We start from the raw sequence: 27,328 nt of genomic DNA, 5'->3' as shown, positions 1-27,328 counted from the left end.
TCTTCGTAAGAGCAACCCTTTTTCCATTCACTAATCTTGTTGCCCTTCTCTATACTCATTCCTGCAGCTCCACATCCTTCTTGAAATGAGGCCTCCACACCTGTATACAGTACTCAAGGTGCGGCCTGACCATTGCCTTATACAAGGGAATAATCACCTCCTTATCCCTGCGACAAAAATTCCTGTATATCATTGACAAGACACCATGAGCTACTCTTGCTGCCCGTCTGCACTGTCAGAAAACTTCATATCTGCCTGCACAATTACCCCCAGGTCCTTTTCATTCTCTACCACTGTCAGTGTAGTACCACAGAGTTGATATGTTGCTCTGGGGTTACTATTTCTCATATGTAGTACTTTACATTTGTCAATGTTAAAACTTCATTTGCCACCTCTCAGTCCATCTGCTCAACCTTTCCAGATCCTGTTGCAGCAGCATAGCGTCAGTAGTGTCCTTAACAACCCTGCCAACCTTTGTATCGTCTGCAAACTTGAACATTAAGCTTGATATACCACTATCAATATCATTTATAAATACAGAAAACAACAATGGACCCAACACTAAATCCTGAGGGACTCCACTAATAACATTAGTCCACGATGAGCAGTGTCCACTGATTACCACTCTGTCTTGTCCCCCTCAACCATCCCTTCATCCACATCAGCAATTTTCTCCAGTGCCACACTGCACCAATTTGTGCAGCAGTCTGCCATGTGCAACAGTATCAAAAGCCTTTCTAAGATCCAAATATATGATATTAAAGTTATTCCCTGCATCCAGTTCTTTTGTGACTGCATCACAGTATCCAATGGAATTGGTCAGACAAGACTTTACCTTATCAAAACCATGCTGTGTCTGAGCTATAACTGAAGTCTTGTCTAGATGATTCTGCAGTGCTTCTTTAATCAGTGCCTCCATTAATTTTCCTGGAACAGAAGTTAAACTCACAGGTCTATAATTACTTGTGTCAGCCTTTGATCCTTCTTTGTGAATTGGGGTCACATTTGCACATCTCCAGTCTATGGGTACCTCCGCTGAGTGCAAAGAAGCTCTCATAATTATGGCTAAGGGTTTGCTTACTTCCTTTGCTGCCTCCTTTAATATAACTGAATAGATCCCATCCAAACCGGGTGCCTTTTTTATGTTAATCCTCAATAATTTCTCATCCACTTTGCTCTCAGTTATTACAAAATCATCAAACCTACTGCCAGAGTTTACTTCACCTCTGGCATTCCCTTCCTGAATAACTCCTCGTGTGTGAAAGTAGATGCAAAACACTCGTTTAGTTTGTTTGCCACCTGAGCAGGATCCTCAACTGTTGAACCATTAATATCCAATGGACCAATCTGATTCATCCCTTTCCTTCTAGAGATTACATAGGTAACGAACTCATTTCTGTTTTTCTCTGCATCCTTTGCCAAGGATTTCTCATAATCTGCCTTTGCCTGCCTAATCTCCTTTGTGACTTGTTACAGACCAGCTTATATCTATCATAGGCTTCCATGTCACCCATTAATTTATATGTATCCCATGCATTTTTCTTCTCTGCCATATGCCTCATTAGTTCATCTGACATCCATTTAGACCTAAACCTTGGACAATATTTCTTAGTTGGTATGTAAAGCCTAGTAGCTTCCAAGATAAGTTCTTTGAATGCTTCCCATTTTGAATTTGCTGTTGGTAACATCATCAGTTGGTCCCACTGTATAAAATTTAAATATTGTCTCAGACCATCGTAGTCGCCTTTACGAAAGCAAAAACCCTTCCCTTTACCCCTGATGGTAGTTAACTCTTTGAGTAAATCCCACTTCAGCACACTGTGATCACTGCCACCTAGTTGTTCCTTTATCTGCAGATTCTTAATGCATGAAGAATCACTACTAATAATTAGATCAAGAGTATTACTCCCTCTAGCCTCCCGAACATGCTGATGTAGAAAACAATCATCCAATAAATCCACAAAAGCTTGCTAGTCTGTGAGTGACCAACCCACAAATTCCAGTCAATATCTTGGAAATTAAAATCCCCCATTATAAGACTCTCTGATTTACTGGCCCACTCTATTTCCCTGTACAGTTTCTTATTATACTCATCAGAGTCATTAGGCCTATAGCACACTCCTACTCTCAATTTTGATCTCCCAATGCTTATGTCACACCAAACTGACTCGAAACTGCAGTCCAGCGATGTCGACTGGCTTCACTTCCTTCGATTTTATGTGTTTCTTAACTAATAAAATAACCCCTCCTCCCTTCCTATCCTTTCTGTACACACTGTACTCCCCAAATTCCAGTTCTGCATTCCTCATATCTGTGTGACACCACGTCTCTGATATCCCAACAATATCTGCCTTTGATCTTTTGAGCAATACCTCAAATTCATCAAATTTATTTACCAAACTTCTAGCATTGGTGTACACGCAAGTATACATGCACCTGTTCCTATTCTTAGCTACCCTAACACAATCCATGTGTTTACTTGTACCGCAATGACTCCCAGCAGTCTCTGAAATACCCTGCATCTTGTTTTCCAGGCTGCTGCTGCTCATTCCAATAGAAGCAGTGCAAGAATCACTTTCACCTCTGCCAGTGGCTATTGTTAATCTATTAGTCCTTGTAGCTCCCCAATCTAGCAGTTTTCCGACCCTTGTATCCGAACACTGGCTCGATAGCATCAGCAAACATTCTTGCACCCTTTCTATTTAAGTGTATCCCATTTCTGTAGAAGCAGGCTCTCCTGTTAACAAGTACAGACCAGGCTGAAAATGTTTTGGCGCATTATAGCCTTAGTTGCTAATGCGCCAGTAAAACACAACCAACCTGAAAAAAATTCTACTCCTTGAGCCTTGCACAATCCTTCCAGGGCCGAATTGATCGACAAGGCTCTCATCATATACTCCCTCCTATCGTGTCTGGGCAGAATTGCAGACACTTTCAAATTCAACCTTAATTCACAGCTTTATTTTTTTCAACAGTGACCTGTACTTGTTAAATAATTCCGCCGGTCTCCTACTCTTAATATCATTAGTGCCAACGTGTACAACTATATCACCTTTTGTGCCCTTAAAAGATGATATCCGCTCTATAATGTCACGAACCTTTGCCCCTAGCAGACATACCCTGGTCTTGTTCCACCTATCCTTTTTACATACCATGTTCCCCGTTTCCCCTGACAATAGAGACACCAACAACTACTAGTTCCTGTGGGACCAGCGCATTCTGCCTTGGGGTTTACCGCCGGGTTGCGTGATGACCAAGTGCAAGCTCTGGCGTTGATGTGGGCAGCTGACAGCTTGATGGGCCCCCTCAATTTAGATCCTTCGAGAGTATCCACTCTGTCCTTCAAGCTCTCATACAGGTCCATTACAACGCTGAGTTGTCGCCTGATTTCCTTACACTCCTTACATCGGGCACACACAAAGACATTCCCCATGGCAATATCATGTCCCGTACCCAATTGTCCACAAACATCAAGCAAGCAGTGCATTTTAAAAGGCTGTGATTCAGAGGGCAACTGCCCCCCTCAGTTCTCCCCTGAGCTTGAGCCTTTTGCTTTGCTGCTCTGGTCTGACTCATGATTACGATTTAATTTCAATAAAATTTCAATTTCAGTATAAAATTATAACCCTAAACTTGTATCCCAACACAGTTATAACGCTATATATATTTTTCAGTATCGAGTATTATCTACGAGTTCCGTATCAAGTTATGTATTAATTAATTATGTTACGTTTGTAAAATCTAAGTCGTTATATGTATTTAGTTAAAAAGTATAATTTAATTGACAATGAAGTCCAACAAGATCAATAGATCTTACTCATCAATTGACAATATTATATTATACATATACTATACTAAACTAACGCTATCTAGTTCGGGATATAACGTTGTATCGTATAACAATGGCGGTAAGTTACGAACGGTAAATCTACGGACACTTAGTATTAATTAACTTCCAAAAAATCGCTGTCTGAATTCAGAATAAACTAAGGATCCTGACTAGGTTTATAAGCTACTTAGAGAAAATAATTTAATATAACAATTGGTCAATAAAGCGGCTAAATATGGCTAAAATACTTCTCGTTCAGCGGAGCTGCAACTTGTAACACGTGGATTTGATACCCTTACCGATACTAAGTAATACCTACAAAATCTCTATCTAAGTTAAGCTTTAAACTAAGTATCGTAACTAGGAATATAAAGCTAGAAATATAAGGAATATAAAGCTACTCTAGAAAATAAGTTAAAATGACAATTTAAGCTAATAAAACAGAAAAAACTTCTCTATTCCAGGAGCAGTAAAAACTTCGCCTGCACAAGGCTACTCTCGTACTCAAAATGTAATGTAATGTTCTGTTCTGTTGTTTTTCTGGCACTTGGCCGCAGGGCCCCTACGTTATGGTACACAGCCACGGGGAGGCGGCTAGGTCAGTAGGGATTGGCTCCGGCTAGCCTCTGTCAGGGTCACCTGAGCGAGATAACTCACCCTAAATAGGCAAAATTTCGATTTAGGGATAGAATGAAAAGTTACAGGGGACAGCTTCCCCTGTATAATCGCCAGAAGCCAAAGCACTCTGTATCCCGCACTCGAGGGAGTGCCAGCAATCCCGCACCATACGGCGCTAGCAGTTGTATCCTGCACGAGAGAGAGAGAGAGAGAGAGAGAGAGAGAGAGAGAGAGAGAGAGAGAGCCAGTATCCTAACTTTTCAGGTGTTTGCAGCTGTATCTCGCGCTCAGACGGTGCCAGCAAATTCTACCCTATGTGGGTTAGCACATGGATGATCTAGGTAAAAAATTCTGCCTCGATCAGGGGTTGCGTTTAGGGATTATTTTGTTGTCCAGCTCTGAGTTGGGCAAGTTTGTTTCTTCTGGTGGTAAACACTACTTTCACAAAGTTCGTTAGGGCCTTGTAGGTGTTCTCGTCGAGAAGAAGAAAGTACTCTTAATCCCGGGGGTTGCTTTGGATTTGTCATAAATTTAAGTCTGCTGTCGTTGTAGGTGGGGCACTCATACATGAGATGTGCCCATGATTCTTGTTTGCCACAGTGGGAGTTCCTTCGATCCCCGTAGCTGTCAGCTTCTGTTTGAAGGGTCCGTAGCCAGTGATTATGAAGACGGCTTCAGTCCAGGCGAGTACTAGGGAGGAGCTTTGGGGTGCATCATATTTACATGTAAGAGGAAGAGCTTTGTGATCTCACCCTTTGGTGTTGTTTCCTATGCTTGTTGCCATAGTTCAAGAAGATGGTTTGTAATTAGTTTCTTTCCTCTCTTGGGTTGTTTGTTAAGTCCAGCTGTAGGTCAAGCAAATGTTTTGGGATTCCTTTCTTCAGCCGGGAGAATAACCCTCTTCTAACAACCTCGAGGTATAACGGGAGGCATCCAGTGATGGTTTGTAGCACCGGAGTGCTGACCGTTCGGCATGCTCTGCAGATGGAGAGCAACATAAACTCTGGACTGTCTAGCTTAAGCTTGTTCCTTGCCATGGTAGCCTTGGTACACCATACAAAGGCGCCGCAAGAGACGATGGGTACGTACAGTGCCTTGTATATGAGGATTAGGGCATTATGTTTTAGCCCATCCGCTCTGCTAACTCGTCTGATCGTGGCGGCATATTTTTGAACTTTTGTCGATAGATATTTCAGGTGGGTATAGAAGGCGAGGCCAGTGTTCATATGGATTCCTAGATATTTAACATCCATGTATAATCTAATTGGTGTATTGTTAAGCTTCATGGTTGGGGGTCTGCGAATCTGCAGCTTTCCTTTTAGGAATATGGATTTGGTATTTTCTCCTGGGATAAGTATATAGTGCGTAGCTGCCCAGTCCTGAAGTTTATCCAAGGGGTGTTCGCTTTATGTTCCACAGTAGCTCTGTGTCCGTCTCCACCAGCAGGACAACGTCGTCTGCAAAGGCCAATGGCTTAGCCACGCCTAGGTCCATCCCCAGAACTCGTCCAAGAATCCACCAGAGGAAGAGTTCCAGAACCGAGCCCTGGGGTTAGCCCCGGTGGACAGATCTGGAAAGGGTCTTGAATTTGCTAACTACTTGAACCTTTCTGTCGCTAACGCATGACTTTAGGACGTTGAACAGGTTTATAGAGACGTTTGCTAGTCGCAGTCTACGCAGAACGCTAGGCCACCACTGGTGGTCAAAGGCTCCAGTGGTCTACCGTGATGACCAGAAAACGCTTTGTTGTTGATTGAGTGGCTTGAGATATTAGGCTATGGATGGCGTCTTCAGTGCTGAGTCCCGTTTTAAAACCGAACTGGTATGCCGATGCAAGCTGCTCCTCCGTATAACGTGCAGTGCGACGAAATAGCATCAGACGCTCCAGAAGTTTTGCTAGCAGAGAGGACGACGATAGGCCGGTATGAGGCTGGGTTTTGTGGTGGTTTTTCAGAATAAATTTTAGGAAAAATTCCGGCTGCAAGGCATCCATTAAATAAACTTAGAAGGGTGGTGGGAAAACTCTCAGCAAACCTTTTTTTAACAATATCCAACTTGGGAAGGTCTGCACCTGGCATTTTGCCTTCCTTCGTTTTGGTGAGCGCCAGGTTCATTTCATCAACGGTGAATGGTGGGTCAACGTTATCAGATTGATATCTTTGGTTGTCCTCAACAATTTGCTGTTGCTTCTGCGTCATTACTGTATCTGCTGCAGGGTAAAAATGGTCTAGAAAGTTGTTCAATGAGTCAGCCCAAGTGTAAGTGGATGATCCGTCAGGTCTACATGTGGCTCCCTGTAACTCTTGGCAGTCTGTTCGTGATAATACGGAATACTATGCCCCACGGATCCTCATTCCCTGCAGTTGTGACTAACGTTTGCCACGACTCTCTTGCACTTCCGGATTTCATTTATGTATGCATTCCTGATTACACGATATTACTCCAGAGCATATTCTACTTCACATTTAGGAAGAGAGGCACGGGCCGTTCATAAAATAGGGACGATGCGGAAAGGTCAAGGAATGACCACCGCATATCCCGGAGCAATATGGCCTTAGTTGCTAATGCTCCTAAAAACCAAATAACAAACAAGCACGGGCCGTTGGTACGTCTTCCTAGCATGGTTCACTCTCCTTCGTAGATTTCCACGATTTGAGTTCCACCAGGAAACTGTATCTGTACGGCCTTCTACGTGGGATCGAAAGGTCACAAGCGTTTCGGATGATTCTGGTGACATTTTTAACGAACGTTTCAATTGACTGTTTAACAAATTTTCTTGTGCAAGCTGACTGTGTTAGTATTTCGAGTTTTATTATTTTAAAAAAACGTTCGTAATGTCAAAAAAACGCAGTTGCCAGACTTTAATACTAAGAGGGAAATTTTAAATGTTTAAAACATTTAATTTTATTTCAGAAGGAATAATTTCTGACACCTACATCCTAGAATTTCCCCCCAAACACTTTCTCAGATATGGTAATTTCCGGTTCGCGGGTGCAACCTAACGTTACAGGGAGAGCCGCAATGGATAACCATTCTACAAAAGACTGTGTTAAGATGAAAGTCTGAATCCGATCACATCCAAATCTCAGAGGGGGCATTCTCTTGTTTCCATCCAGGCGTATTTTACAAACCCCTGGATGCAAATAAACGACAGCGCTGAAGAGATAAAGGGCGTAATGTCAAAATTCGCAGACAATGTAAAGATTGGAGAACCGTGATTGATCAGTGCCAAGCAGCGCGTCTTCAGGACAATTTAAATGGGCTTCAAAATGGGTAGAAAAGTGGCAGCTATGTTTTAATGCTGCTAAATGCAACAGCAACCCCAAAATAACTTATACACTTGGGGATTCAATTAAAAACAGTACAGGAAGAAAGGGATCTGGCAGTTACGGTACGGGTAGATATGAAGTTCTTTGAGCAGTGTAAAAAGGCGGTGAGAAAAACGCATGGTGTCCTATCGGTAATTTATCGAACAATATCCTGTAAAGACAGGAAGGCCATAATCCCACTGTAAAAGGCAATTGTAAGATTGACTGCATTTGGAATACTGTGGCCAAATATGAGCATCTGATTTGAAAAAAAAAAAAAGAAAAAAAAAAATATATATATATATATTGAGCTTCTTGAAAGGATTCAAAGATGGGCAACTCGCATAGTGAGATCTGCAAAAGGACGACTGTACGAGGAAAGACTTCGATTAACCAGGCACCTTAAAGGGAACCTGACTGAGGCTTATAAGGCTCAGAGAGGGGGGTTCATGAAATGAAAGAAGGAAGAATTTTCACTGCTATAAAGAATTCCAAAATTTGGGACCATAATTTCAAATTACAAGGAAATAGGTTTTAATTAGATTGTAGAAGTTTTCTTTTAGCCAGCGAGTTGTTGTTAAAACAAGTTGTATCCGCAGGTAGTCGAGACTGACAGTTTGAAGGAATTCAAAGGTCAACTGGATTTAGGTGAGATCTGCAACCTTTTGCAGATCTCACCTAAACCAGTCCTCTCGTTATTACTGTAGTTCCTTATTGCTTGGTCTGCAGTAATGTTCGGGTGTATCCAAACATTATTACACACCAAGCTTATCCCATAATACTGATGTATCAGGGCGGCAACGAACTGTTTCAAGACGACAATGCCATAACCCACACAGGACGAATTGTGCAGGAATAGTATGGGGAACATTTCCGCGATGCAGCATCTGCAAAGGTCGACACAGCCGGCAGACATACATCCCATCCAGAATTTGTAGGATCACCTGGAACGATGCATCCGAGATAGGCCTAGATAACTAATGAAGCTGAGAGATGTGAAGGTCATTTTCAAACAGGAATGGAATAACATCACTAGGAGAACCTGTGCATAGCTAGACCAAACCATATCAAGCAAGAGGACCGCTATCATCGCCACTACATATTATTAATACACTGTCTAATATTTTAGGAGGGCATTGTATATAACGACTTGAAATAATGCATGTTTGCCCCATCATCTAGTGCCCAACATAGCCAATCACATTTCGGAAGAGTAACGAAGCAACAAAGTTGTCCGAGAAGGTGGTCGGGCAGAGGTAGGAGACATTTACGGAAGCTTAAAAGAAAAAAAAAGAAAGAAAAATCGATTATACATGTACATTATAATTTATCTGAAGCAGAACTTAATTTAATCAATGTTTATGTTTATCGCATATGTCATTAGTATAAAATATTATTTTAAATATTAACAGGCATTCTATACGTTTAGTGATGTAAAAGCCCATTAGTCCACGTTTGTCACTAATTGTGCACCTCCCCAGAACCAGCTCCGACAAGGTGAATGAAGAGACCATTAACAAGATAATTCCTCTTGTTAATGGTCTTATTTATATGACCCACCTTAGAGAGCTTAACCAATATCACTAATCCTTGGTTGGGAACAAAAACAAAAGTACCTCTTACATATACATAAAAGAGATATAAAAAGTAAAACACTGAAAACCATTAAAAAAAGGTAAAAAAAAAACTGAACACTGTAATGGGATACAAATATTAACTAAGAAATCTGTCAAACGACCAAATAAAGTGAATATATCAAAATCAAGTCGCACTGATTAAACTAAGAAGCCAAAAGAGGAAAATCGAAGTAAAAGTAATTCATTCGACACAAATGAAGCGCAAAAGAGACGTATCTAGAATTGGATCTAAAGCAAATCACACTTGTCGGGGGGGGGGGGGGTGTTCGCTCCATGTTAAAATTCAAGGTGATTCTTGTAGATTTGACGTTGCTGAATTCAAATATTGGAAGACCATATTGCTGAAACACCCACCATTTTAAGGGAGAAGGGATTAAAGTCAAACACTGGTTTCTAGTAAAAAAATATTTCATATATTTTAAGAAAATGTTACATACAATAATAAATATTGAACAATAGCTCTATCAACCTTATTCTATTTACAAAAATGTTTATCTGATAACAAAACACTTATTTTGTTGTCCATTGGTGTCTCCCGTACGAGATTCCACCAGTAGTCTGCCAACACATTTTGACTCTATTTTTCCCTGGTATCTTTTTTCCATTTGAGAAATATCTTGGTGAAACCTTTCACTGTGTTCATCGAGACCGCTCTCAAGTTTTCAGGAAAAGTCTGAACGGGGATGTAGGAAATGAAGCATTAACGACAGGTCTTCGTTTTCGGGCAGTATTTGAAAACTGAGGGTGATGACAACTTTTTAAGCACATATCTGAGTTTTTTGAACATATTTCCGCGAGAATCTGTAGAAATTATTTCAGGGAGGAAATTGATGCCGACTAGTGTTATTAGGAGAGTTCAGCTAATCATGAAATAATTTGTGAATAAAGTAAGAATATTCCGGATAAATTTGTCTGACTCACAGAGAAGTAATTAACTTGCGTGATACAAATAATGTCAACGCCAATTAATGGTAGGATAAGCTGTCCAACTAGCTTGATAACAACAAATTTTTTAACTATTCAAGTATGAGTAGTGGCAAATGATGCAAGAAAGCAAACTCATACAGCATCAGAGGTAAAAAAAAGAAGTGCTGCCACTTCCCATTTTACCTCTCCATCCCTCGCATTGTTTGGCATTTTAAAGATGCAAAACGGTATGATCTGCGCGATTTCTGTTTTTCTTTTCCTTAGTTGGATTACTGTTTTTAGTGTTCTGATGTCAATGTTTGCTCAGATTGTGTCAGTAAAATTATTATTGTTAATAATCAATAAATGCGCTAAGGCTGTACAAGATAAGAATATGGCATATTGGCTTGCATCCAAATCTCCAGGTTTATTTTTTGCCTACATCAAAGCTCTCACCAACTATAAAGCAGTTATTAATCAGTCCAAACTATATTTTGAACAGGCTAGGAGTAGAAATCTTGCTCCTTGTCCGGATAAATTTGTAGAAATTATATGGTAGTCGAGCAAGATGGTATCTTGCCAAAGCTATTGGCCTCAACTTTTTCCCAAATGTACTACCACCTTTATCAACTTTGATGGTTCTATTGCTATCTCAGCTAAAAATAAAGCTGACATGATAGCATACTACTTTTCTTCTAACTCTTGTATTGATGACTTTGATAAGTCACCTCCTACCATTCTCAGTACACTCTACTCCAGCGTTTCTCAAACTGTGTTCCGTGAAAAATCGTAATTAATAATTAAAAAAATAAAATAAAATAAATAAATTTTGCATATTTGTAGCATTATAATTTTTAACATTTTTGTTTTCGATTATTAATATACTGTTATAGAGAAATAATCAAATAGACTACGGAACACTTTATTTTGGCGGGTTTTTGCGTAGAGGCAATGACATCTACGAAAAAATAGCAAGGTAGTGATCTAATATGTCATTCGTATGCAATTTAGCCTGGAGTACACGGGTTAAAGGAAAGGGAGAAGCGAACCATTATCGTAACTAAACTCACTTCCTTGTATAAATTTTTTTTGATAATTATCAGTATTTCGAAATATTATTATTAAAATAAATGACCATGGATTTGTGGTTGAAAAAAGGAACTTTAAAATGAGAAGCAAGTACTGTACTTCTAGTAGTGCAACTGTAGTCGATGAAAACGAACACAATATTGTCACACTTCAAAGTGAGGATGAACAATCGCGGCCTTTTGTTCCCCAAAAATCCGAAGTGAAAAAACAGGAACCAACTAATAAAAGACCAAAATGGAGGAAGATGGTGACAGTTATTTGAATTTCGGCTTTACATGTGTTGGAAATAAAGATGCTCCTGATGCACAGTGCGTCGTATGTAGGGTGCCTCCGTAGCCAGGTGGGCAGGAGCAGCAGTGCGTAGCACACGCTTCTTGATTAGACCGGGGTTCGAGCCCGTGACCACCAAATACGGATGATGCGGAAAGGTCAGGGGAATCACCACCGCATATCCCCGGGGCAATATGGCCTTAGTTGCTAATGCTCCTAAAAACCAAATAACAACAGAGTCGTATGTAATAAAATATTAGCAAACAGTTCTTTGGCTCCCACTAAACTTGTGTTTGGCAAGTGTTCCGTAAATATATTGTGAGATGAAAAGTGTTCCATGATTGGCATCAAGTCCTGATGGTATTTCTACGTTTGTTCCAAAAATCTGTGCTCTGAGCTTATTCCTGTTCTGTATAGCCTTTTTACACTTTCTTATTTCACTAGTTTTTCTTTCTGCTTTGAAATTTGCTCGTATCCAGCTAGTTCCTAAAAAGCGTGATAAATTCCTCCCAATCAATTATCCCGCTGCACTTACTTCTACTATTTCTAAAGTAATGGAGAAATTCATTTTGGTCCTTGAGATTGTCACAGACATTCTCTCAGATATGCCAGACAAGCTGTACTTGCTACCTGGGAGTCTAAAACGCTGATGGAACTGATATTCGGGTGACACTCAAGTCAAGTGGACCCAATTCCGGCGAAGTCCGGACGGTCTGTGACAGCCAAATCCTCTGCTTGCACCTTCACGATGGTGGGACTGTTAATAATCCTGGGTATAACCTCCATGCACAAGTACATGGTGGGTGACCACACAGGTGTGAACCAACGTAAGCAGGGGTCGGGGTGTGGCGCCCACACCACATGTAGGAACGTCGCCCCTCTATGTTACCAGGCAGTACTAGGTGAAAGATCACTCTCATCAACTGGTGCAATACCACCACTTTGCTTATTGGAGGCTTGAAGTGATGGAACCCATGTTTAGTCTCTAGAGCTAAGTTCCGGTCAACCCTTCCCCATCTCTTCCATCATGCAGTATGATTGATGACTTTTGAGGTTATGATGAACGTCGTGGCGAGATCCAATATTCCTTACATTTCAAGGGTACAGCTCTAAAACGGTGTTCGCAGGCCGGCCGCTAGTTAGTACACCGGACCGAACCTATTGGTAACTCTCTAGGTGGCTTCCGGATCAGCTAGTGTATAATCTTGTTGCCACTACTCTGCCAGATAGTGACTGGAGGGAGTCCGAGTAGTGTGTATGCGGGGAGCATTGTCGAGGCCACGTTATGTCAAGGATCTGGGTATATTCTTACCACGTGTACGCCATATCCAAAAATTTCATTACTTCATACAGCATGTCCCACCCACTTTTTCTTACTATTGAATACACCATGAATTGTCAAACTAATAGAGAAAGCTTATCTGCGAAAAGATCTAAACCTCCCAAGCACTTCCTAATTCATTTCACAAATATACGTGGTCTCAATTCTAATCTCAACGATGTCCATTTCCACTTGCAGTCTGCCAAACCCCATGTGCTTTTTCTGACAGAATCTCAGTTATCGGTTGATTCAACTACTGCTCATCTCAGATGCCCAAATTATTTGCTGTATGATTCCTTTCGCCTCAAAGGTGGTATTTGTGCATATGTCCGTTCTGACATTCCCTGTCAGAGACTTCGCAATTTGGAATCTCCTCTCTTTGATCTTCTCTGGCTTAAAATCTCTCTACCTCATTGTGTCAAATTCATCTGTTGTCTCTACCGTTCTTCCAATTCCACTAATCACTTGGAGCTCTTTGACTTCCTCTCTTTCCAACTTGACTTTCCCCAGTCCAACTTTCCTAACAGTGAGGTAATTTTCCTTGTTGATTTTAATGTTCACAACTCCAGTGGCTTCCGTTTTCTAGTCACACCGACCCAGCAGGTTGAGATGCTGAGGCTTTTGCAATTACTAATGACCTTGCACAGATTGTTCATTTACCTACAAGAACACCGGACAATCCTAATCATACAGCCAATACGCTTGATCTTTCTCTCACAAACAACCCTTCTAAGTACACTGTCGAAGTGAGAGGTCCTTTAGATCACAACTTGGTGATTGTCTCTTCTCCAATGGAACCTTTTGTTGTTTGGCATTACAAGAATGCAAAATGGTAGTTTCTTCTTTCCCTTGGTCGGATTACTGTTTCAAAACTTTTGATGTCAACGTCTGCTCAGATCGTTTCATTCAAATCCTTTATCCCACACTCCACTTTAAAATCTCGTCCTTTATCTAAACCTTGGTTTTCCAATAAATGTGCTAAAGCTGTTCAAGAGAAGGATGTTGCACATCGTAATTGGCTTGTTTATAATTCTTCAGCTTTATTTTCTGCCTACACCAAAGCTCGCAACAATTGTAAAGCAGTTATTAATCAGTCCAAGCTAGAGTTTGAACAGGCTAAGAGTATAAAACTTGCTTTTTGCCCATTAATGGTAGCCGAGCATTCTGGTCTCTTGCCAAAGCTATTGGCCACAACTTTTGCCCATCTCTGCTCCCACCTCTGTCCAAACCAGATGGTTCTGTTGTCACTTCAGCCAAGGATAAAATTGACCTGCTAGCATCCCATTTTTCTTCCAGCTCATGTATTAATGATCTTGGTAAAACACCTCCCACCATTCCCAACACGCTCCATTCAATGCCTCCTGTGGTCTTCCGTCAAAAGGATGTCAGAAGGCTTTTGATGAATCTTGATGCTACGAAAGCTCCAGGTCCTGACGGTATTTCTCCACTTGTTCTCAAAACCTGTAATCCTGAACTTACTCCTATTCTTTGCCGCCTTTTTTCACTTTCTTATTCCAAAGGTGTTTTTCCTTCTGCTTGGAAATTTGCTCATATCCAGCCAGTTCCTAAAAAGGGTGACAAATCACTCCCATCCAATTATCGTCCCATTGCAATTACTTCTACTCTTTCTAAAGTAATGGAGAAATTAATTAACCGCCAACTCTTAAACTACCTAGAAACCTCCCGTCCGATCAACGATCGCCAGTATGGATTCCGTCAGTGTCGATCCACTGGTGATATTCTGGCTTATGTTACCCATTTATGGACTAATTCAATGGAAAGGTTCGGTGAAACACAAGTAGTTGCTCTTGACATCTCAAAGGCTTTTGATCGTGTTTGGCATAAAGGTCTTCTAAACAAGCTTCCATCTTATGGTTTGCCAACTGTTTTTAGTAATTGGTTATCCAGTTTTCTCTCTGATCGCTCACTGAGGGTGATGGTAGATGGCTCTCTGTCTTCTAACTGCTCCACTAATGCCGGTGTCTCCCAAGGTTCAGTTCTTTCCCCCACTCTTTTCCTCTTGTATATTAATGACCTTCTTCCATTGACTGGAAATCCTATCCATAGTTTTGCTGATGATAGCACATTGCATTCCACTTTCCATTTTGAGAAACCTTGTCCTGCTCAATCAGCTTCAACTTCTCGAAAATCTGCTACCAATTCCTTAAATGCCGATCTTCAGGTAATTCTCCAGTGGGGCAAAGACAACTTAGTTGATTTCAACCCTTCTAAAACTCAGTCTTGTCTTATATCTCGCAAAAAGGATTCTTCTGCTCCTATGCTTATCTTTAGTGACACTACGATTTCTAGGCAAAATGATATATCTCTTTTGGGGATTACCGTGACTTCTAATCTCTTTTGGCACAAGCACATTACAAATATTGCTTCCTCTGCATCTAAAAAACTTGGTTTTCTTTTTCGCTCTCGGCGTTACTTTTCTTCCAAACAGCTGGTCACTCTGTATAAATCGCAAATTAGCCCTGCCATGGAATATTGTTCCCACATCTGGGGGTGGTGCCCCCAAAACCTCTCAGGCTGCTTGATTCCATTCAGAAGAGGGCAGTTAGGTTAATTAATGATTCATCTCTAACAGAATCTCTCCACTCGCTTTCTCATAGACGTACTGTTTCTGCTGCATGCCTCTTCTACAGATACTTCCATGGGCACTGTTCTTCTGAATTGGCTTCTATAATTCCCGCTCTCTCTTTCAAAACAGTCCGAACACGTGCCGCCACCAGCCAACATCCATTTACTGTTCAACTTCAAACCCACAGAACCAACTTTTCATCTTCCTCATTTATTCATTCAACTGCCGTTTTCTGGAACAACCTTCCTTCATACGTATTTCCTGAATATTACAATCTACAGAAGTTCAAGTCCAATGTCAAAAAATATCTTCTTTCGTCTTCTCATCCTCCAACCAAAGCACGGTACTAAGTACTATAGGTTCTAATACCTCTCGTATTTGGGGTTCACATAAAATAAAAAAAAATTCATTAACCGCCAAAAGCTAAATTATCTTGAATGAAACCTTCCATCTGATCAATGATCGGCAATATGGATAACGTCAGTGTCGATTCACTGGTGACATATTGGCTTGTTTATATTATCCAACTATGGACAAATTCGATGGAAAGGTTTGCAAAAACTCAAGCAGCTGCTCTTGACATTTCACATGCTTTTGAAATGTCGTGATTGACATAAAGGTCTTCTAAATAAGCTTCCATCAACAGTCGGATTGCCAACTGTTGCTTTTGTAATTGTGTATCCAATTTTCTCTCTAACTGCTCACTGCGGTGATGGCAGATGGCTCTCTCTCTCTTCTAACTTCTCCATTAATGCCGGTGTTACCAAGGTTCAATTCTTTCTCCCACACTTTTCCCCCCTTGTATATTAATGATCTTCCTTTGACTGGAAATCCTATCCATAGATTTGCTGATGAAAATCCATTGCGTTCCACCCTCCAGTTTAAGAAACCACACCCTGCACAAACAGTTTAAACTTTTTGAATATCCACAATAATTTCCTTAAATGCTGATTTCCAGTTAATTCTCCCATGGGGCAAAGATAACTAAGTTAATTTCAATCGTTATATAACTCAGTTCTCTCTTATATCACGCAAAAAGAATTGCCCTGCTCCTGTGCTTATCTTCGATGGTACTCAGATTTCTGGGAAATATTACACATCTATACTATGTATACTAAGGAATTACCCTGTCTTCTAATCTCTCTTGGCACAAGCACATCGAAATACTTCTTCCTTTGCATTAGAAAAACTGGGTTTTCTCTTTTGCTCTCGGCGTTACTTTTCTTCTAAAATACTACTCACTCTTTACAAATCTCGAATTCGCCTTTCCATGGAATATTGTTTCCACATCTGGGGCGCTATATGACATCTCTGAATTGGGAGGATTGCCGAGGGATGGCGAATATATTTGAATTATGGAATAATTTTAAAGCAAAAATCACATAAGTCATAAACACGCATACATAGCTTTAAGAAAATATTGCAGGAGGATGCCGAAATGGATGACTGCGGAGCTGGCTGATCAAATAGAGCAGAAAAAGACAGCATGGGACAGTTACAGAGCAATGAAAAGAACTGAAGCCAACAACGGGTACAAGTTGATTTGCAATAGTATCACAAATGAGGTCATGGAGGCCAAGGCTGCGTATGAGAAAGCATTGGCTAAGAGAGCAAAGAGTGCGGACGTGGAATTTTTCATGCATATGAATACAACGAAGAAGAAAGCTAATCAGATCGGATCCTTGTGCACTGGGTTTAGGAAGGTCTTAGATAAACCAGCTGATTTTGGGGGCGAATTGAATTGGTACTTTTTGCATCGGTCTTTACTGACGAAAAATCCCTCATGCTGAGAAGACACTGTGCGAGTGAATCTAAGCCATATGAAATTAGTGATGTCGTAATTACAGATGATTTTTTATTAGTAAAGCTTTTGAGCATAAATGCAAATAAAGCTACCAGTGATGATGGCATATTCCCTGTAGTTTCGATGGAGAGCGCGAGGGAGTGTACTCAACCATTGAGGTTAATTATGAGGGCATCTTTGGACTCCGGAGATTCCTTTGGATTGGAGAAGTGCCAATGTATCGCCAATACATAAAAGCGGTTCTAAGAGTGAAGTTGGTAACTACACACCGGTTAGTCTGACTTCAGTGGTAGAAAAAAATCTTAGAGGCAATGATTAAGAGTGCAATCCAGAGACACTTAGATATGTCATTCTGAAGGACACGCAACATGGCTACGTTAAGAGAAAATCGTGTTTAACTAACTTAGTTGGCTATTTTGACACAGTTAAACTGAAGTTATGGATTTGTTATTTGTTGTTATTTGGTTTTTAGGAGCATTAGCAACTAAGGCCATATTGCTCGGGGGATATGCGGTGGTCATTCCCTGACCTTTCCGCATCCTCCGTATTTGGTGGGCACGGGCTCGAACCCCGGTCTAATCAAGAAGCGTGTGCTACGCACTGCTGCTCCTGCCCACGGAGGCGCCTGAAGTTATGGAACAATTTCAACATAGTTTATTTGGATTCTAGCAAAGCATCTGACTCTGACCCTCATGAAAGGTTACTGTATAAGCTAGAATAGACTAGGATTACTGGTAAGATTCTAAGATGGATTGCTGGGTAGCTGCAGGGCAGAAGGCTGTGATTAATGTATATTCAGGATGCGTTTTGGGATTAATGTTATTTCTCATTTTTATCAATGATATCGACGAGGGGATAGAAGGCGTGATGTCAAAATTTGAAAATGACGTAAAGATTGGCAGAATCGTTAATGATTAGTGCCAAGCAGCGCTCCTTCAGGATGACTTGAACAGACTTCTGAGATTGTCAGAGAAGTGGCAACTGTTTTAATGCTGCTAAATGCCAGGTCTTACACTTGAGGAATAGCAACCCACAAATAAATTATACACTTGTTGGAGCTGAATAAAAACAGTGGGGGAGCAAAGGTATCTGGGAGTTATATATGGACAGGTACGAAGTTTTCTGAACAGTGTAAGCATGCAGCCAGGAAAGCCCACAGTGTCCTATCGACGATTTATAGAACATTGTCCTGTAGAGATAAAGAGGTCATAATCCCACTGTATAAGACCACATTTGGAATGCTGTGTTTAAGTGTGGAAACCTCATCTGGAAAAAGACATCGAGCTTCTTGAAAGGGTGCAAAGACGGGCAACATGAATAGCGAGATCCGCAGAAGGGCGACCGTATGAGGAAAGACTCCGATTATGTGGGCTACAGGGTTTGAGAACCAAGCACCTCAGAGGTGACCTGATTGAGATTTACAAGGCTCTGGGAGGGATTAGTAAAATAAATTAAGGTGGAATTCTTACCGTAATAAAGAATTCCAAAACTAGGGGCCACAAATTCAAATTAGGGTTGAGATACAGATTAGATTGTAGGAAGTTTTCTCTAAGTCAGCAAGTCGTTGATTGTTGGAACAAGTTGCTCTCGCAGGTAGTTGAGGCTGATAATTTGAACAAATTCAAAGGTCAACTGGATAGTTAGTTACCTGTGTGAAAAGAGAAGCATATAATTTGTATTTTCTTATCTACTTGGTTTTTTTTTTTTTTTTTTTGCAGTGCAACAGAAGCCTGTATCTTCTTTGCACCATACGGCGAACACTATTACTAAGTATTACTATACCTTTTCTCAGGCTTCTAGAAAAGAAAGCAGATAGGTTAATTAATAATCCCTATCCCTTACAAAGTCTCTCCACTCTGTCTCATAGACGTTCTGCTTCTGCATTTTTAGAAGAGAGCATCTTTTCTACAGTTACCTCCATGGGCACTGTTCTTCTGAACTAGCGTCTATAATCCCCCCTTCTCTTCCAAACCAGTTCGAAGATGTGCCGTAACCAGTCAACATCCTTTTACTGTTCAACTTCAAACTCACAGAACCAACTTTTCTTCTTCCTCATTTATTCCTTCAACTTTCGTTTTCTGGAACAATCTCCTTTCACAAGTATTTCCTGAAAATTACAATCCACAGAAATTCAAGTGTAATGTTAACAAATATCTTCTTTCTTCTTCTGGTTTCAACCCACGCTCGGTATTAAGTAATATAGGTTCTAATACCTATCGTGTTTTTCATAAAAAAAAAGTACTCAGGATGGGGCATTTCCTTATACCACGGGACAATCGCCTCTTATCCATCCATGGTGGCAAAATTCCTGTATATCATTGACAAAACCCCATAGGCTGCCATGGTAGCCTGTCTGCAATGCTCAGAGAACTTCATACCTGACTGCACAGTTACCCCCTCAGATCTTTTTCATTTTCTACTACCCTGAGTGTGGTACTACACAGTTGGTACTTTAATCTGGAATTATGAAGTACCTTGCATTTGTCAATATTAAACGTCAATTGCCAATTCTGAGCCTATCTGCCTAATTTGTCTAGAACTTCTTGCAGTAGCTTATCCTGATTACTGTGATTAACCACTCTGCAAAATTAGGCCCTATATGCCTTCATCAATAAATATAGGAAACAACAATGGACTCAGCACTGAACTGTGGAGAATTCCACTAAAATCCACGAAGAGCAGTGCCATTTGATAACCACCGTCTTCTCCCAATCAACCATCCCGTTATCCATAACAGTAACTTGACCTTAATACCATACTGCTCTAATTTGTACAGCAGTCTTTTATGTGCAACAATATCAAAAGTTTTTCTGAAATCTAAATATATGATAGCAAAATTATTTTTTGCATCCAGTTCCTTTATTACTTTGTCATAGTATCCAATGAAACTAGCTAGACAAGATTTCCCCTTAACAAATCCATGCTGTAACTGCAGTATAACTGCCTTCCTGTCTTGATGGTCCTGTATTACTTCTTTAATCCGTGACTCCATTATTTTCCCTGGAACAGAAGTCAAACTAACAGGTATGTAGTGACTCATGTTACCCTTTAAGTCCTCTTTGTGAATTGAAGATACATTTTCACACCTCCAGCCCACAGGGTTCTCCTCTGAATGAACTTGTGACGCAATGCGTAGGAGAAGAAAAATCAACAAAGAAGTGACAATCCTAATAAGCCGAAGCAGCAATGTATTTGTCGGATGAGAGAGCAAAATTCTAACTCCTAATACAGACACGGGTGTCGAAAATGCTTCGATATAAACGGCTCATGCAACTTTTCAGGAAGTTTATTAAATGTTCCTAATTATCCAATCATGAATATGGTTAGAACAAACTTAAAGACTTGTGAAGTCGTCCAAAAAATGAATTTTTAAAATTTCGGATCATCAGCACATGCTCTAATTTCTAGTTTGAATTTACGAAACAAAGAAAATGTCGTTAAAGTAAACAGAAAAGAATAAAGAACAGAATGGGGGGGGGGATTGTATCCTTGATAAATTTTCTAAATTTTCTGTGTATACTCCGGCACGACAGCCAAGTCAGTAGAGTTTACAATAAATCGTCAATACAAATATTTATCGTATTTAGTAGTCACGGGCTTGAACCCCGGTCCACTCAAGGAACGCGTGCTATGCACTCTCGCTCCTGACCACTGGGCTACGTCAAGCCCTTTATGATGATCGCTCAGCCAATTCTACAAAAAGTATAATTCAAGTACACGAAAAAACAGTCATCCCTACAATTCGTAAGTCATGCCTATAATTCATGTATAATCTTGTCGTCGGTGGCACCCGGGCTTGCACCTATCTCCACCTGTGTTCAATATATACAAAAACAAAAGAAAATTCTCAAACGTACTGGCCTGGCCTGTAAGGGTATTAGGCCTCTCTACCACCAGGGAACAGCCATCAAATAGACAAACACAACCCGGCTCCCGTCCCTAGCACAAGGAGCCGGGCCTGGGTTCACTATCTCATTCTGTGCAGTTAAACACAATCATCCTGCGCCCACCAGTGAAGTGCAAGACTGGTGAGTGCCAGCACTTCCCGCTCCCAGACTGCTCAAACCCGGGAGTGCTCAAACAAACAAAAAAAAAAAAAAAAACCACAACGTAGACATACACTTGCAATATAACATAAAAAAAATACATATATAATAATCAACCTCAACCAAAACAATGCAAAAAAAAATAATAATAATAAATTTTACCCCCCACACCTAATTAGAAACTGTCAGATGATAAGATCAGGCGGTTTAGAGATCCGGAATTATAAATGTCACAAACACGATATCTTGCATGATTCTGTTTTCTCCGCGGGAGAGAACTACCCATTCTATGCCAGGAATGCAGAGTAATCGTCTGTGCTCACTCGGTTAAAATGGACGTCAAATGTTTGTCCAAGCAACGTCGCAGAAGTTTCTCGTGTGAGAAAAATGTTTAGGAGATGAAAACTATGAAAGATTCATCCGCTCCCTCCCAAAATGATTCCAGCTCGATGACTAAACATCCACTGATCCAAGTTAATATTACTGTAGAAGTACTGTTTCACTAAATATTTACCCATGCCTAATGCTTGTGATGAGAAACTAAGAAAAGAAATTTCATTTGTACAGACACATAACATCAATAAGCAGCCAACTTTTCCTGGCGGTAATCAACCTCCAAAGTTTTGCAACTTATAGCGTTAGTTGAGACATATGATGCAAGAAAGCAAGCTTATACAGCAGCATCACAAAAAAAAAAAAAAAAAAAAACGCTTCCAAATTCACTCATCCAGTCACTCAAAATGTTTATCTAGTAGAGCCTAAAATTTATTTAAGCTATCAGCTTCCACAACAGATGGAAGCAATCAACTACCCGCTGGCTAAAGGCAAATTTCAGCGCATCTGTTTTTCAATTGTCTGTCTTCAATTGATGCCTCTCAGGTTCGCGATCTGTGGAAGAGGAAGATTCACATCAGCATTGAGTCTGCTCAAAACATTCAAGGCCGCATACAACTCAATCAGATCACCTCGCAAATCTCCAGACGGTGAAACTTGCAGAATTTAAGCCTTTCTTGATAAGAACTAGAAGTGAACTAGAAATGACTTTGGTTGTGGAGGTTGATAGCCTGAATAAATTTAGGGCTGAGCTGGACAGGCATTTGGAACGAATGGAGGGGTGAAATGGGAGTTTTTTCCCCCCGGCTGCATAAGCTTGCTTTCTTGCATCATATGACTCCACTAATGCTAATGATCAGCACCAAGCAGTGCTCCTTCAGGATGACTTGAACAGGCTACAAGAATATTCAATAAAGTGGCAGCTATGTTTTATTGCAGCAAAATGTAAGGTTTGAATAGCAATCCCAAAATAAATTATATGCTTGATGGGGTTGAATTAAAAACAGTAGAGGAAGAAAGTGTTCTGAGAGTTTTAATAATGGCAGATATGAAGTTTTCTGAGCAGTATAAACATGCAGCTAGGAAAGCCCATGGTGCCCTATTGCTGATTTATCAGACATTTTCCGTAGAGGTATGGAGGTCTTAGTTTCACTGTATAAGGCAGTTTCTTCAGGTCTGGAGTTGTAAGACATTTGGAATACCATGTTCAAGTATGGAGCCCTCATCTGCAAAAAGACATTGAGCTTCTTGAAAGTGTCCAAAGAAGGACATCTCACATGGTGAGATCAGCAAAAGGGTGACCATACAAGGAAAGACACCGATTGTGTGGTCTACAGGGCTTGGTAAGCTCAATCAGGTCACCTCTAATTTGATAGAGGTTTTTACTGCTGCACAGGTTTTTACTGCTGCACAAATTGGAGGAAAATTGCTGCTATGGATAAAGGGGTGGTTGAGGGGGAGAAGACAGAGAGTGGTAATCAATGGACACTGCTCATCGTGGACTAATGTTATTAGTGGAGTCCCTCAGGGTTCAGTGTTGGGTCCATTATTGTTTTCTGTATTTATAAATGATATTGATGATGGTATATCAAGCTTAATGTCCACGTTTGCACACGATACGAAGGTTGGCAGGGTTGTTAAGGACACTACTGACACTATGCTGCTGCAACAGGATCTGAAAAGGTTGAGCAGATGGGCTCAGAGGTGGCAAATGAAGTTTTAACATTGACAAATGTAAAGTACTACATATGGGAAACAGCAATCCAGTGCAACGTATCAACTCTGTGGTACAACACTGACAGTGGTAGAGAATGAAAGGGACCTGGGGGGTGGTTGTGCAGGCAGATATGAAGTTCTCTGAGCAGTGCAGACGGGCTGCAAGAGTATCTCATGGTGTATTGTCCATGATATATAGGAATTTTTCTAGCAGGGATAAGGTGATTATTCCCTTGTATAATGCAATGGTCAGGCCACACCTAGAATACTGTATACAGGTCTGGAGGCCTCATTTCAAGAAGGATTGAAGAGCTGCTGGAACAAGTACAGAGAAGGGCAACAAGATTATTGAATGAAACAAAGGGGTGCTCTTACGAAGAAAGGCTTAAGTTTTGCAAATTACAGTGTCTGGAGACTAGGCACCAGCGAGGTGATCTGATAGAGGTGTATAAAGCCTTGAATGGTTTGAGCATGCTCAATGCTGATGGGATTTTTCCTCTTGCTCAGAATAATCACCTGAGAGGGCATAAATTCAAATTGAGGAAAGACAGATGTAGGATAGACGTGCGGAAATTTGACTTTAGCCAGCCAGCGGGTGGGTGGGTGGTTGGTTGGTTGGTTGGTGGAACAGACTTCCATCCCTTGTTGTGGAAGTTGATAACCTAAATAAGTTTAAGGCTCAGCTGGACAGGTATTTCGAACGAACAGAGGGGTGAAGTGTTTTTTTTTTTTTTTTTTTTTTTTTTGTCTGATGCTGCATAAGCTTGCTTTCTTGCATCAAATGCCTCTACTAATGCTAAATATGTTTTATATGTTATTATCTGTTACGTATCCAGGGCCACCCCGTTCTCCCTTTATACGATTACGGAAAAATGTGAAATGTAACAAAACGTGGGTAGAGTACCAAATGTTTCAATTTCGTGAGAAAAACTAGGGATAATCTATTCCTCTTGAAATGGTATATCGAAATATTTCATGAGGTCTGGATAGAGTGAATTTTTCCTGAAATCCGTTATCCAGGTTGGGTATGCAAAATGATAAAAATGCCAACTACCAAGGCTCTATAGAAAGACAAAAAATTAATTTCGGTTTTTGTCAATAAATGTTAAAAGAACTACAAAGATGCTGTAACACATATTTCCAAAATATCTGAGAAAACATTAATAATAAAAAAAAATTTCTGCAATTGCAAAGGTCAAACTTACCTCTTACTGTAAAATGAGAATAATGAGTTCACATAAGAATTTCAGGGTAATGATCTAAGAAGAGACAATAAATAAAAGAAACTTTGAATGCTGGAGTTGTTATGCTACTGCACTTAAAGACAATACAGGTCAATATTTATATTAACACTAAGATAAGAGAGGGAGAGGAGCGGATAAAGGGAAGGGGTGGATCAGGTTTAGTTTTTATAATGTAATCTGCTATAGTTTTTTAAACTGCAATTAGTTCACAAAATGAGCATTCCCTACTAAAGCTAAATGTGTTTATGACCAACCAGTTTAACTTGGGGAAGAGGGATCGAATAATCCATCTAAATGCATAAATTAATTTTTAAAAATAATTCTGGCAGGATCGTGTATATTGGTGAATTACAGGAGCTCGTACATATGAACTAGAATGCATTCTTCTCAGTATTTAATCGTTATTACAGACCGTTTGATGTCTTTGAAAAAAAGAACATACTGTATTAGGTATCCTGCACGAAACATTTATGTAGCTGTTCTTCCTGAAATGAAAATGCATGAAAAAGGCTTCGGCTCGAATCTCGTCTCGATGGACAGAAATTTTACACCAAATAGGTAATACTACTCATAATGTATGTTCTCACACACACACATATATATATATATATATTATATATATATATATATATATTCCTCCTTAGAGGACACGGCCCGTTTAAAGCTAAACTTCACCAATTTGGCATCATAAATAACGCGGACTGTCACTGTGGAAACCCGGAGTCCTGGAGACACTTAATGTTTGAGTGCGATTTGTATGACGACCTACGACTACGCCTAATAACGGCAATCCAATATAGCCCAGACAACCAAGAACCCAGACTGTTAGACACTCAAGAGAACTACAAGGCACTCAGTGAATATGCCCAGGATCTATTTTCTAAGAGGAAAACAATGATAGAAATATACATACATATATATATCCCAAGTATGTAAAATGCATAAATGAATAATTAATTACTAGCTCAATTATAATAAATATATCAAATTTAATATATATATATATATATATCCCAAGTATGTAAAATGCATAAATGAATAATTAATTACTAGCTCAATTATAATAAATATATCAAATTTAATATATATATATATATATATATATATATATATTAATCATCACAGATCCGATTAATGGAATCTTACAAGATTAAACATTACATCCATCTGTATATTATTTAAGATATTAGTTGTAGTGGTAAGTTCTAATAGTGCAATAATAGACAAAGTTAAGCCGGCTATAATGTATAATACGAAAGCTAGTAAGTTATAGCTTCTCCAGCAACCCAACGCCTTATGCAAGTGCCCAACGGAAACTGGAAAAAATATATATATGCCAAATAAAGTAAGGAAAACCTTACATATCAATAACATTAAAAGAAAAATTAAAATGTTAAAGGGACTTTTTCGAGGGCTAACCCTTTCAATGTACCAACCATAATTAACGAGCTATCCATTTCTGTAGTCATCGTCCAGCATAACTGTGTCCAAATGATAGTCAAGTAGTATAAGATACCCAGGTAGAATAAAATAACATTAAAGATGTATAAGAACCATCCATTACAATAAGATATTTGGGCACTTGCATAAGGCGTTGGGTTGCTTGAGAAGCTATAACTTACTAGCTTTCGTGTTATACATTATAGCCGGCTTAACTTTGTCTATTATTGCACTATTAGAACTTACCACTACAACTAATATCTTAAATATATATATGAGTCTATTTATATCACCTGAATCGCGCATTTTTCGCATTAGTCTTGTTATTATGAACAGTTGAAAGCCTGTGAAATCATTAAACAAAACAAACAAACAAAAAAAAAAAGTTCTCGAATCACAAGCTTCGTGAACCGCAAACTAGGGGGAAAAAAATCTCCATTTTTCCACTTCTATTTCTGCCGGTTTATTGAGCTATGGTTATTTAGCACCCCTAAATGACCCGTTAAAAGACACCTCCAAGTAATTACTGTCAGTAATAAATTTCAGTAACCACATTGAACGTCCTTCTAAACTTAAAACTACCTCAAATGGAGATTACATTATTTTCCCAAGTTTCCATGATTTACAGTATGCAGCCATCGCGGTTAGAACAACCGTTGGGATATCAACGGTCTGCTTCACTTCCTCTGTTGCATGGAAACCCATTCCATTATGACCCAAAGTGGCTGAATTTCAACCTACCAAAAACTGAGACAAAACCACGTGAGCTAGGTATATATTCCAATTATGTTACTAGACGAACAACTGGCTAGGTCAAGAATAACTATAGAGGAGAATCTCCAATCATCATCCTATTACGATAAGCCAATGAAATAAGTTAACATTTTATTGATAGCGTATAAGAAACTAACACGCCATTCCAGCCCCAAGTGGGGTTTGAAATAAGTTTTGCTGCAGTCTTTTGACTTACATTTTCCATCAACATTTCCATTCTGGTCTCGTCTTGATTTCTTATGCGCTTTCACGAAGTTATTATGTCTCATTGAAGTGGTCTCTTAGTAATGCCCGAACATCCCAGCGTTCAAGGCGGCCACTTCATTTTGCCCTGCAACTCTACAAGTTCTCCAATAGCACCGGAGTGCACCTGAAGCCATTCAATATGTTCTCCGTTTTTATAACC

The 27,328-nt window shown here is 39.9% G+C and overlaps 1 long non-coding RNA gene across 1 annotated transcript in view; it reads right to left on the bottom strand.

Moving 5' to 3' along the window:
• The window catches only part of LOC150082825 (uncharacterized), a 339,289-nt gene that overhangs the window by 68,630 nt on the left and 243,331 nt on the right, over positions 1-27,328 (bottom strand). The window contains exon 2 of the long non-coding RNA XR_016547197.1: positions 24,670-24,723. This is a non-coding gene — a long non-coding RNA (uncharacterized LOC150082825). The remainder of the gene's footprint in view (positions 1-24,669; positions 24,724-27,328) is intronic.

Source organism: Mastigoproctus giganteus, chromosome 7 (genome assembly GCF_048544385.1).
Source record: "Mastigoproctus giganteus isolate SK-2022 chromosome 7, ASM4854438v1, whole genome shotgun sequence".
In the NCBI taxonomy this organism is placed as follows: domain Eukaryota; kingdom Metazoa; phylum Arthropoda; class Arachnida; order Uropygi; family Thelyphonidae; genus Mastigoproctus; species Mastigoproctus giganteus.
The sequence above is the reverse complement of the archived record's forward strand: the minus strand, read 5'-3'. Positions and strand labels throughout refer to the sequence as shown.